This window comes from Temnothorax longispinosus, chromosome 4, assembly GCF_030848805.1.
Source record: "Temnothorax longispinosus isolate EJ_2023e chromosome 4, Tlon_JGU_v1, whole genome shotgun sequence".
Classification (NCBI taxonomy): domain Eukaryota; kingdom Metazoa; phylum Arthropoda; class Insecta; order Hymenoptera; family Formicidae; genus Temnothorax; species Temnothorax longispinosus.
In genome coordinates, this window is record NC_092361.1 from 19,049,862 (window position 1) to 19,063,919 (window position 14,058).

At 43.8% G+C, this 14,058-nt stretch overlaps 1 protein-coding gene across 1 annotated transcript in view; it reads left to right on the plus strand.

Annotated features, from left to right (window-relative positions):
• The window catches only part of LOC139811707 (ester hydrolase C11orf54 homolog), a 203,145-nt gene that overhangs the window by 22,099 nt on the left and 166,988 nt on the right, over window positions 1-14,058 (plus strand). The gene's annotated exons all lie outside the window — the stretch shown is intronic.

Consider the following 14,058-nt stretch of genomic DNA (forward strand, 5'->3'; position numbering starts at 1 on the left):
ATCGCGAAGCGGAACCTCTCCTCGCATGACGTTATCTCGCGCGACTCACCGGAAATCTGCACTTAAATCGCGCGCGCGCTCGAGCCGAGAATAGAAATAAAACCGTAGCTCCCCTGTGCGGCAAATAAATCTAGGGCGCGTTAATCGAGGCACTTGTATGCCGACGTATCGCGGATTATGCATAAACATTAAGTATTGTGGGGTTGGTTATTCAGCATTTTATTAGATGTAAGCTATTCAGCGTTTTATTAAACGCTGAAATGTCGGATGTTATGATCATTAGAATTATAATCGCTCGCGTTTTATTAATTACCGACACAATAGACCGCTCGAATATCTTGAGCAGATAAGAATGAATAGGAGCAATTTAGAGCAATCATTATGACCTAGGAATTTTACTGTTTAGTAATGTAAAAGATGATCACGCAACGATTTTGCTTCCCTAGTCATTAATCAAATCTGAGAAACGATAGCATTATCATGAAGAAATCCGGTATTCGAAATACACCGAGCAGATATACGGAATCAAGGCAAATATTTCTTCGGTGTACATTTCCACACTGAGTCAACATCCGAAAATACGTTGTTTGTTTGCGTAGCCGAGCGTGTAGAATTGATACGGTTAGCAGGACGGTAAAAGCAAGTATGCATCTGTCTAGCGTCAATTAACCAGTTCGAGCGCGTGAATGCGAAGATCTAAACACGTAGATAGTTTTCTCAACATACCGCTTGCACGTTGAAGCGCGTTGGCGAGCTTCGCTTCTATCGATCGAGAACGGTCTTCGTAAAATCCACAATTTCAAACAATTCTAGAAGCTGAAATTCTGGCAATTAAATAAATATATAGTTTAAATATTAACGATGAGGGCTTTTTAGAAATACCTTCGTCGTCAGAAAATCACAAAAAATCTCGTTTAATCCATTCCCCGATTAATACACGCGACGTGTACCAATTCCGGATGTCGGCCGAAAAAGGGGGCCTTGTTTGATTCGTACACGACATTTGTACCGATGTATATACTCGATCCTTTCGATTCAACGTATACGAAATGTTAGTTTTTCTCGTAGGATTATGGTCAGTGCATTCAACAAATTGGTGATTTTTCTTGCGCGATACCAGGAGGGAAGGCCCGCCGATTCGCGTCGTGCTCCTCAGGCCTCAGAGTCGTCTGCGCGGACACGAAGGAAAGCTTTATTGATGAGATCGTTAATACGCCAGATCGGCGAATGTTTTGTTGCCAGATCGGACGTCTATCCGTCGCGATCGGCGACCACCCGATGCGTCGACCGTCCTCCTTTCACCCGCGACAAAAAGGGACTCAACTTCGTCGATGTACCATTCTCTCTCAAACGCTCATTTAAATGTTGCTTTGTCCTTGCAAGCCAGACTCTTCCGCCTGGTCTCCAATCTCTTAAGTCGCTAATTTAGTTCTGCGTTTACACGTGATCGATTAATGTCGTTCTTTTTGAAGTGTGACTTCTAATTTAAAAATATTTTCTCATCTACTTATCTGCTTTAGAGTTTAATTACGATTAGATTAATCCTCGGATTAATCTCAGTTGCAAATATACAATATGGATTGTTTCTCTAAAGAGTTCTTATAATTATATGAGAAAAAATAGAGTAGATCAGAGTCGCGCGCGCGTTCTGGCAATATATAATAATTGCATGGGATATAAACGACTTTTTTGTCCAATGCTTTAAAAATTGATAAAAAGATCCTGTGTGCTGTCAGTATAGTACCGCGGACATGCGTCAAGCGACACGGGATAACGCAGAACCTCCGTGTAAACATCCGACCACCAAGATCCAACTTAAGAACCCTGGTATCGATTATCATCGTCGTGGCGGTACATCTCGTCTCAATACGTCCATCAGATCGCTCGCGCGTAAGCCGGGGCCCTTTTTGCGGCGCCGACGACGTCGGGCCCCGGGAATGAGAAGAAGACGAAGAAGAAGATGACGAGGAAGAAGAAAAGGAGACAAGTCGTGGTGAATTGGGTCCGCGGGTCTTATATATCCGCGGATTGGCAGGCACCGGCATACATATTGCATGCCCGACGGGGACATATTTATTGGCATCTCTCTATACGCTCTATCGAAACATACTGCGTACCGGCGTACCCCTCGAACCCTTCTCCGTGCTAACCCTCGTCCCCGAATGAATAAAGTATTCCGTGTTCTCGGTGCGGTAACTCTTTTTACGACACCGCGCGTGGAGGTTCCGTTGCGACTCGTCGACGCTTTTACGCGGGCGACCGGCGCTTCGCGAATGATCGATGCTGAAATTATAGCGGGCTCCATCTCGACAGACTCCGAACTCGGGAGATACGGCGCGACTGACTTCTTCTTCTTCGTGTCCGCGCTTCGTCCCTCCTTTTTCCTCATTCCGTGGCTCGAAATATTATCCGTTCTGGGATCCCGAGGGATCTTGCTGAATGCCGGTTCCTCCACGTGGAGGAGGCCCATTAATCCCGCGTCGAGGTTGCGAGCGAAGAAGAACGCGATCGACCGAATGCGTGCGGAATTGCGGTGCAAGAGTCGCTGTATTTCGACGCGGGTTATCTTCTGTGTACTTGCCGTTTAATCCATTGTCATTTAACCCCGTATATATATCATCGGAAAATATGGCCGAATTAAATGCGAATCCGTATGAATTCTGAGGGGACATTGATTTACAATCACTTGAATCATATGAATAGCTCTTTTCGATATATTTATTGTATATTTAAATTAATGATGTAAATAGATTTAAATTCCATATTTATCACATAGTTGCACTTATATTGATTATGAGTGGATGAGTGGATTGTGTGACAAATTTAGACATAAAAATGATTCTTTATTTCCCGATATACTTTCAAATAAATTACATGTATATAGTATTTCTATAATTATTATTAAATTTATAATATAATTTACAATTGCAACAAGCTTCCTAAAAAGTAGTTTCTTTATAAATCAGAGAGAGGATACTAGATGCCAAGTATTTCTTGACCCTCTTACCGCACACACACATTGTCGGCTTATTATTTATCTTACTGCACAGATCAGGTTACTCTCGACGATATCTCTAATGTTGTGATCGATTGCGTCCCGTATTTTGTTTCATCCAGTAATCACAGCGTATATGTCATACTCCATAAAAAAAAGTTGTTACTTATGGATGTTCTTGGGGGACGCGATGACTTGATCGTAGAGTAAAATTAACTACTTGTCGGATTAATCGTTTTACGCGCCAGTACATCCCACGAGATGATATACGCAACGCGCTATAGGTATATTAAGCTATCTAAGCCAAATTATCAGAAAAAAAAATTTTATATGGAATTAATTTGCTAATTATTTGCTATTTTTTGCTTTTAAAAGTAATTTTTTTGCTCCAGCTATTAAAAAGTTACGAAGGGCTGGATAGCTTAAGATTAAAATGATTTTTGCAAGCAAATAATAGCAAAAAAATAGCAAATAATTTTGGTGTTATTAACTTTCCCTTTGACCTATGTATATGTTTTTTTTTTACAATGGCTGGATAGCTTAATCTTAAGCTAACCAGTCATTGTAAAAAAACATATACATAGGTCAAAGCAAAAAGTTAATAATACCAAAATTATTTGCTATTTTTTTTGCTATTACTTGCTTGCAAAAATAATTTTTTTGCTCTGTATATGCTGTTTTTTACAATGGCGTGGCCATTGTAATCTTCAGTTTAATCTTAAGCTATTCAGCCCTTTGTAAATTTTTAATAGTGTGAGCAAAAAAATTATTTTTTAAGCAAAAAATAGCAAAAAAGTAGCAAATAATTTTGGTATTATTAATTTTTTGCTTTGACTTATGTATATGTTTTTTTTTACAGTAGCTGGATAGCTTAATCTTAAGCTATCCAGCCCTTCGTAACTTTTTAATAGCTGGAGCAAAAAATTTACTTTTAAAAGCAAAAAATAGCAAATAATTAGCAAATAAAATTTTTAATGTAATATAAAATTTTTTATGTTTTGATAATCTGGCTCAGATAGCTTAACTACGCGATATGCTGTGTATATAACATTAGTTCTACATTTTATATTAAAAAAATTGATTCTAGGCATATTACTTTTTCTTCCATTCGTTTATCATCATACTCTTCTTGCATTCAATATTATAATACTGCCCAATCTATAAATTATCGCAATAATTTATTACGCGATATCGTCCGTTTCACCTCCACGCCTTCCGGTAGGAACGTTTAACTGCGCGCGCGAGGTCGACGGTTATCTCGCAAGCTTCTCGAAGGCGGGTGAGCGAGGAGCGTTGGGTTATACAATGGGACAATCTCCGACTTGATTTTGCGTTAGGCGGCCGAGATTGGCAGTCCGCGTTACTTGCCTGCCAGGCAGGGCAACGCCACGCGTTGTGCTGTACGTACGTAGGTATATAGGTACAGTAGCGGCGTGGCGATGTGATCCTGTCGGGCACAGGACTACGTTACCGCCCCCACGATTACAGACGAGGAGGACGACGAGAGCGAGGACTAGGATGGGGGCCATCCCAGAACGTCTCTGCCTCTGACAGCTCGACTCTCCCTCCGTCCTGCGCCGCGTCTCCTCTCCCGTCTCCTACCCTCACGTGTCCCCCTCGCTTCCTTCTGTCCCTGTCTCAGCCTCCGCGCATCCCGTACGTCTCTCTTGCTATCTTCACCTATCGTCGCGGTGTATAAGATACATCGCGTATAGGTCGCACGACGGAATTCCCGGGACGGTCGATTTTTTGCGATATTCGAGTAACTCGCTGTCCATTAAACGTTACAAAAAGATATATCTAAAAGCGTTGTTGATTCACGTAATTACTCATGGTAAAACGATCCTCTTTCTCTTTCTTTATATTTTTTGCATTCTTTAGAAAAAAGTAGTGAATCAATTAAATTGTATATTTGCCAACCGACCGTATGTGATTCAGACTATTAATATGTATTCGATCGTTATACGTGAGACTAACGTGAATTCTCTCTTCGTTTTCGTCGCTGTTTTTGTGAAGAGGTACAACGGATTCGGTGGTGATGGTAGTAGTATTTCCAATTTGACTGGACGTCGAGCGCGGACTGGAGGTCCGCGGACCATTCGCTCAGTCCTTTCTGGCCTAGGGTCGCATTAACATTCCACCACCGAAATTATTTATAGCTTCATCCGAGATATCTCGAGATGTAAATCAGACATTCCTCTAATTTGGGATCCTCGTGCGGTATGAGGCTGCGCGCGTTCGCTGTCTATAGACAGTTTCGGACTCCAGACGTGGGTGTAAGGTATCATTTGTTCATCGGCCGCGTGACGGTTACTCGGAAACCAAGTTCGGAATTGCAATAAACTTCGAGATTAAATCGGAACGCATATATACATAAAACATTGTCTCGGAATATCGCGCGCGGCGAATGCAGCCTCGTTGATTATTCTCCTCGCCGATAAGTCTTGACGAGTCTACATGTTTGAATGAAAACTCATCAAATCCCGCGTTTGGCACTTTTTTTTATCGGTGAGTAGATAGCATTTTGCATCGAAAGAACCGTCCGCGAGATACGTTCGACAAGCAATCCTGTCTTGTTTTTATATTTAGTAGATATTTCTGTCGCTTGGACGAGTAAAGCTATATGTTACATCCTTACGCCATAGCGTGAGACTTAATAAACTTGTGAGTTAATGAAGTTCGTACGTGCTCCACTATTTGCCTAAGGGTATCGCGTGAGAATCTCCCCCCCCCCCTCCGTTATCGTCGGGGTACCCCTCGCCGAAGAGAAACATTCACGCGCGCGCGATACACGTTCGCAAATTCAACGCATTCGTTACTCGGCGAGACGCAAATCGAAATATATGCACCGTGCGTAACATATGTTGAAGTTAATGCGCGTGATGTGCGAATTAAAATCCGAAGGAGAAACGGGGATAAAGGAACGGGGCCGCGAGGAAAAAAGTCGCCGGCGCAGGACGGCGTCTTCATTACCCGCTACCAGTTACCGACGCACCTCGGTATCCATCAGCCTCGCGAGAGCCACTCGAACTTACGCGGCTAGAAAATCTCTTCGGCACAAATACCAAACGCGACGCGTACTCGTTGCGTAAAGACGCTATAGGTAGAAGAAACGGAAAGAAAAAGAGAGACGGCGGCGAAGGAAACTAAAATGAGAGTACAGTAGACAAAGAGAGAGAGAAAGAAAGACAGAGAAAGGGAAAGAGAGAGAGAGAGAGGGGGGGGGGCTCTCCCTGCCCGGTGGTAATTGGCGGGCAAGACGGATGGCGGTACTTATTTGCACTCGCTCTTCGGAATTAAAAGTACCGAGCGGTGCGCTCATTAATCTCGGCGTCCGTGAAGAAAGAGGTCCTTCGGAGGACGGATAGGCGTAGAGAGTGGGAAGGAGAGAAAGAGAGGATAGGAGTAGGAGAGAGAGAGGGGGGAGGGGGAGAGGAGGCTCCGCTACCGGCGAACGCGTTCGCCGCAGGATGTAATCGCCGAACAAACTGAAGGTCCGCGAACAATTTCCATCAACAAGATTTACGCGCCCCGGACGCAATCAGCCTCTTCCTCCTTCTACGGGTCCTCATCGGCGTCCGGGCTTCCACAGTCCGGGCTCTCCTCTCTCCTCTCTCATTACTCTCGCTCTTTCTCGCCGTTGCCTCATTTCCACGTCTCCCTCCTCCGCGTTTTATCCAATGGTTCGAAATGGTAGGAGAAGGAGACCGAGAAGAGGGCAGAGAAGGTGGAGGAAGAGAGGAGAAGAGAGAACGCGAAGAGGAGCCTGTGCGATTCTTCTTCCATCTTCCCGGGCTTATGGTGCTCGCGAGGAGCTGACTCGGGCGCAGCTACCATTTCTCGGGCGGTGATTGGCTCCGCGGGGGGTGGCGCATGCGCACCGACTGCCTGCTCCCGCTGCCCACATTAACATTCCTAACTTCGCTTCTTGCTGCGCTCTTTGCGCGTGATAGATTGCACGAGGCGTTTTTGGATACTGTTCGGGTCTACCTCGTTTCTTCTTCTCCACTTTACGCGGCCGTCTCGTTACGGGATTCGAACGGCGCTCACGGATTGAGTTCTGTATCTAGAGTCTCGAGAACTTCCTTGCCCCTAATGTATGTACCTACCAGTCTGCCTTAATCTCGCCACTATCGCATCAAGATTTTCCCTCGGTCATTGAGCATTCTTAAAAAATTTCTATGTTTTTACGATATTCATGTCACGCAAGTTACGTTATGTGGTATGAGGAGAAATAAGGAATGTAATACACACACACGACTTAAGGTATCTCTTACGCATGTATAAACAGATAAAGTATATTATATTAGTAAGTTAAAGTATTATATTCTTTATTTATTTTTCGGAAATATATAAGCAAGTTTATACAATTATCTATCAACTTTGTCATTTATCTCATTAATTTATTATGGTCTCATAAAGAAAAGAAAAAGAAATCTGAACTTTAACATTGTTACAAAATAATCACGCAAAAAATATGTTAAATTTTTGTCTTTATTGATGATTATTATCTTGAAATATATTTCTGAAAAAATATAGAGGTCTAGTTCAAAATCTATAGGTAATATTAGCGTGTTAAGAAAGAAAATAAAGCCATCGGCGCTATCGGAAGTCGACGCGATTTCGCGACAGGATTCGATCGCGTGACGATTTAATTGCAGTGCCCGCGGCGCATCACTTTCCGCATCCCCGAAACTGGACTCTGGGACGTGAGCCACGACTCGGTCGTGGCCGTTACACGTTCACCGTCCGCACGGGTACCTCTCAGCATAATCGCGGGACTACTCAAGAAGGTGGGCAACGGTTGATGGCAAGGGGCATATTGGCTCGGCGGGGGTGCGTGCCCGCGCGCGGACGACGTAGCGCCGCGAATCCGTGAGGATGCATCCTGCGGATCCGGTGGTTCGGGTTATCCGCGCGCGTCGCACCCGCGCTCCTCCCTCGTCCTTATCCCGCCTCCGTTTCTCCTTTCCCCCGTTCTTTCTGCCCCTTTCTTTTCTGTTCGTTTTCCTCTTCTCGTGCCCCCGCCCTCGCCCCGTCCCGTTCCGTCCCGTCCCGTCCCGTCCCGTCCGCACACACGCGATCCTCGCGCGTGATTTAATGCCTCCCGAGCTGCGCTCCTTATTTATGCACCGAACATGTATACACGCTTAGCCTTAGCGACCGGGGAGCGACGGTTAAGGCCCCGGTACCTATATCCTATACCACGGCCGACAAGCACCGGAGCCCCGAGACCTGGGTCCCGCGTATACGGACCTCGCATATTATGGTGTCCGGGGCCCGACGACGATATTAAAAGAACGAACGCGCCGGGGTCCCAGGCGGAGAGGGCGGCGGCGATGGCGAGGCGCACACGCGAGGGACCCCAAATATAGACTTGTTCGAAATTAGTAACTCCTCTTTGTCCTGTCGCGGCGCGCGCGGTAATGCACGCCGTGCACGGCGCGCTCGGCAATCTGTGTTAATCCGATACGGTTCCGTAATTAATTCCGTCCGCGTTCTAATAGCAGAATCGCGTTTGCTGATAACGTAGGAAGACAGTCTCGTGAAAGAGGAACGATATATACACATGCCTTACTCTAAATAGCTAGACTAATCAGCTAGACAAATAGCTAACTAATTTAATACTAATTTTTGTATACCATGTGTTTATAGCCATCCATTTGTGAACGTTTACAAAAAGTTAAAATTTTAATTATTATATATAGATATGGGGATTTGGGTACTTTACATATAAAATATCTTTTACTACAAATTATTGATTTGAGCAAACGGGTTGTTTGAGATACGAATAATTAGCTTACATAAATTGTTTCTGGGTGCAAACTGGGCGTAAATCGGTGACTATTTCCACTCTATTATAGAAAAATTCTATTTTCGCGACAATGTTTTGCATCGTTTCTTGCGATGCGAAAGTTCATCGTAGATAGAAGAGACAGAGTAAAAAAAACAGACAAATAAAAACGATGGGACTGGACAATTTGTCAAAACAGGTAAAGAGTCATCTGTCTCCGGCTATGACTGGAGAATGCAGGGAACGATCGCGAAGGCATTTTATATGTTCGTAATCGGTCGCGTATCGCCACGACCGAGCATTCCGGGAATGCGGCGGTCGCGAGGATGCGGAGGTACCGGCAATTAGTTCCTTGCATTCTAGCCGGAGCGTTCCAACCTTAGGCGCCGCTCGTGTGCCACCAAAAAGCGCGTAGCGTGATATTCTTACGATAACGATGGTGACAAATCTCCTGTTTACATTTGTTCTTGACCGAGCCGAAGAAGCTATATTTGCGATCGAGTACGCGAAGCCTTTTTAATTAAACAATTGTACTTGAAAAAATAGAAATTATTATTTAAAATTTTTTATTCATTTGACTTTATTTCTATAATTTAAAAAATTTGCGGAAAATTTCCTGCAAATGATTCGTAAGCTTCTATTGCTATCGTTTACATCAAATATTCTCACTAGTACTTCTTCGGCCTCCATAAAAATCTTCGTAGGAATACGAATACTGAACTGTGGTACAAATAATGAATACGTATTCGTTAGTTAAAGCGTTGATCGCTTACGTGTTGGCGCGAGAAACAGGTGTAGGCGCGCGGGGCAAATGTAAATGAATAAATCGACCCAGTAAAGCGAGAGTCGGTCGGGAGTCACCTGCTCGAAAGTAACCGCATGCGAGTTACTTACCATGGTAATTGAACCACGGCTGATAAAACGACCGCACGAGTGTCACGCGGACGAAAAATAGGTCGAATTTAAATGTATTTCGCGAACGCCGATTCATTGCAGTTTACTCGGAACTAAGGGCGAACTACATCGTGAATTTACATCCTGGCACATCGGTGGAATACAGTATTGATCCCATCGAACGATGAGTCAAAATAAAACAGAAAAAATAGTATACGATTTGACAAATCGCAAGCAAATCATTATTGCTTAGAATTCTAATTCACAAAAATTTCACAATCGTCGATTCCTTTATTGATTTCCCTTAATTATCTACGTCGTAATAATCTCGATTCTTAAAAATAGAGCGTATCATTATCGAATAATAATTGCGATGAGGTTAATTTAGCTTAAAAAATTTGATGGGGCGAACATTTCTATAAGGAAACTATAACACTATGTGCGGAATTATTTCATATGTATTTTTATTCTGATTTAATATCCTCTTATACGATCTTTCCCAAATTTTTCCATGTAATTAAAAAATCAGACTTGACGTTTCCCGAAAACACCGTGTTCGCAATTCGCTATGCGTGACCATAAACGCTCAAGGAAATTAACGATAATATTGGACGCGTGTTCGATTTGTACGAATCGTCGGCGCGCGGCAAAGCGACCGTTGAATACCGCGCGCGGATTTTAATGCGTTATAATGGCGACGTTAGCTTAATACAAGCTATCGCACATCCCGACCTCTCCGACCCCTCCTCCCTGGATCGTTAACGAAGCTGCATCGCGCCGGTAGAATCGACGAGACCTCTCGACTCCGCGATAATGCGGCTCGCGCCGCACCGCGCCGCGCCGCGCTCGGAAACGCTGACATTTCGCATAATTACCCGTTTCCCTTGACCAGCTACTTAAGCGAGCACGTCAGTTCCCTTAACCCCTGCGCTACCAGGAGTTAAGGATCGTGTAAACGTCCGGGGCGAGCGGGCACTTTTAATTGCCGGCGCGTATCGCGTCGGTCGGGCACCGAGAGAGAGAGAGAGAGACGACGAAGAGATGAAGGGAGAAAGGGGGAGGCTGACGGTGGAGCGGACGTGGAGGTTGAGAACGAAGAGATCGAGAAGGAGACGAGCACACGGAGACGGGGAAGCAGCGAGAGCAACTATGGCAGGAGGAAAAGAATTTTAATTGCCAGGGCAACCCGAAGAGAGAGCGTCGGGGCGTACAGGGCTTATATAGCGGGCACCATAAGGTTGAGGTCGTGCCTGCCGTCCGGTACAGAGCTGGGAACCAAACAGCTTGGTAGCCAATGGGATCATATATCAACTACTGCTCCGGTAGGCAGAAACAAAATGGCGTCCGCGATTAGATTGTTGTTTCATCCCCGCGGGCGCGATCGTCCCTACTTCTTTTGCTTCGTCCTCGCAGCTCGAAACGCACTCCTTGTTCCCCGAGCGCCGTCCAATCGGCGAACCGCCGCAGAAAACCACCGCCATGCTTTTTTCCTGCCTCCTGACCGCTAATCAACTGGTCCTTAGGTCCTCTGATACCTCGTGAATTTGCTAAAATTGTGAAAAAATTACGTTAATTCTTCAGACTACGTATGAATCGTTCTTCCGATATTAATATCGACTTTGTATAAGTTAGTTTTTTTCTCCGACTTTTTCTTAATTCTGTCTCTAGAGAGAAAGAGAGAGAAGAGAACGTGTTACCAATTAAACTGTAGTGGAAATTAATCAACGGTGAAGATATCGTCTTTAGAGACATGGAAGGATGATCGAACTATGATTAAAGTTAAACGACGTCGCAGAAATTGCCCCTCAGCCTGATCGGTAATCTAGCCCTAATCACCGTCAAAGTCCATCAAGATTCGTCATCGATATAGCGCCTCTCTCTCGGCCGGAATCGGCCAGCGTGCTTTTGCAACGTGCAACGCACACAACGTCAAGATATCGATCGCGTTGTTCGAGTCGCTCTACAGCGAGGATACTCCTACGCGCGCCCGGTAATTTCCGTGCGCTATATTTTCATACCCGAGTTAAGCAAGGCGCGTCGCGGAACTGACACGCGCCGCTGCAGCTCGGGAAGTGAGAAAGAGAGAGAAAAAGAGAGACCGAGAGGAAGAGGGAGGGAGAGCGCCGATTGCCGGAAAGCCACTCGTACGCAATTAACTGCGGGGAAATGCTAATTTTGACCTATATAGCACGTAAAAATGACCGGCGAGAAACATGTGCGATACGAGTCATTCCGAGGAGCGCGCGCTCTTAACCTGTTGGCCCCGCGAGTCAGCCACCTGCCCGCGAATTTTATTTTGTTATCGGGCTGACATCCTTTACGTCAGTTCACGCGCGCCTGTACGAGGAGTGCTCCAAATCGCAATCATCCAGAAGGATGATCCGCAGTTTCGTCGGCGTATAAAGGAAAAGACCTAATTGTAAGTCGGGCGCACTCAAACAACGGAAGGAAGTTGTATTTCAGGCACTTAACAACCGCCACTATCTTTGAATATCAACGCGATTTTGTCACCGACTCTTGAGCCGCGAAGGAAGGACGCGCTGGACGAAATCACTTTTTTCTCTATGTCATTTACAAACATGGGGATCGCCACTTTTATTCCTGAATTAAATAATACTCTTAGGCTTTCGAACTTCCGCTTTTTTCACATACTTTATTTTCTAAAATTTATCATTATTAATAATCGCATCAGTTATAGCAAAGAATAGCAAAGAAATACCTCTGTTATTATTGAATTATTGATGCAGGATGACCTAAGATGATATTTGTAAATGCCGACATTTTATTTTCTACTTATTTCTTTCTAGCTTATTCTTTGCGCAAAAAAGTTGAACCATACTATATATATAGGTACATTTAATATGAAATTATATTTTTTTGTATAACATTTCGAATATATCATTAGTTAGATTTAACTACTGTTGAGTTCATTATTCGTTACTATTTAATGTTGCTTCACGAAGAAGACAGAATCGTTAAGTTATATGTCAGGTAGGTGAGGTAGCATTAATTAATGGTTGCAGAAACAATCTATAATATCCCCATTGCCATCATTAACTGTTCGCAATCAGAACATTAGTTATAATATTTATATTTGTTAATTATTTCGTAATCATTTCGTATGGGAAAAGCTGTGTGCGATATTCTAATTTATCTATACCTATGAAGCGTCTTTTTATATTGTTACATCACTCGCTTTATGCAATGCACTCTCAAATGTTGCATCGTGAGTTTCGCTAGAGAGGGCAATCGTAACAGACGCACCTTGCGCAATGCAATGCAATGCAACGCAAGAAAGGGACACGATAGTATCCATCAAGGTGTCAGGTTAGCCTAGGTATGTATGTGTACGTATATGTGTGCAGTGGGTGGGTGGTTGGACTCAGCTGTTAGTACACCTGCCCGGAATGCGTGAGTGTGAGAGTCGCTACTCGCTCAAGCACCTTTGTGGGCACTGTCTACGGCGATCTTTCATTTGCATACGCGGTTCGCGCCGCAGCACAATGTAATTGTTACCTCATAATACTTATCCTACCGTACGTTTCGCTGCACTTATTTTGACATCTTCTTCGCACGGCACGACTGAAGCGTCCTATACCGAATTCTCGAGCACGACCGACGCTGTCGACAGTTTGATAAACAATAGAGTTTTTAAAAAATCGATTATTATAACAATAAAGTAAATTTTTTTGATACAGAATATCAAAGAATGCTTGATCTTAATATCATGACTTATGTGCAAATCTGAACGAATTAATTTTTACCGGAAAAATTTTTTTTATCTTAATATATTAAACATCTAAAAAAGTAACCTTTTAAACTTTTAGAATAAATCACAATCGAAAAAGAAACGATAAGATTGCATGAATTTTTTAAATAATTGAACAAGTCGAATCTAATAAGAACATGGAATTAAATTCTCGATGATGATTCACTATATTTATCGTTCCTGCTGATCCGACTTTAACCATTCATATTTTACATTTCAATTGCCACATACACGCGTGCTTATTTGTATTCACGTTAAGCGACATCCGCTTAATGCCCTCGTTTAACGTATTCCGCATTCAATTATTGAGTTTAAGCTTGTCCGCGCCAACATTTTTGTTTAATCTTTGGAAACGCTGAAAGTCGTCCTTTTCGGAGTTACTTTACGATTATGACAGCGCATATAAGACGGGCGCATAGCCGTAAGACTGTAACAACGGGGATAAAAAACGGGTGGACATAAAGTAGGCAGTGGGAGACAAGGAACGATTTCCGAGTCCCAGCCTTCGCCCCGCCGTCCCGCGGACTCGCGTACGTGGAAACCCAGGCGATTAAAAAAATATGACGAGCATTCATTTCCACGATCATAAAATCATTAGCATAAGAA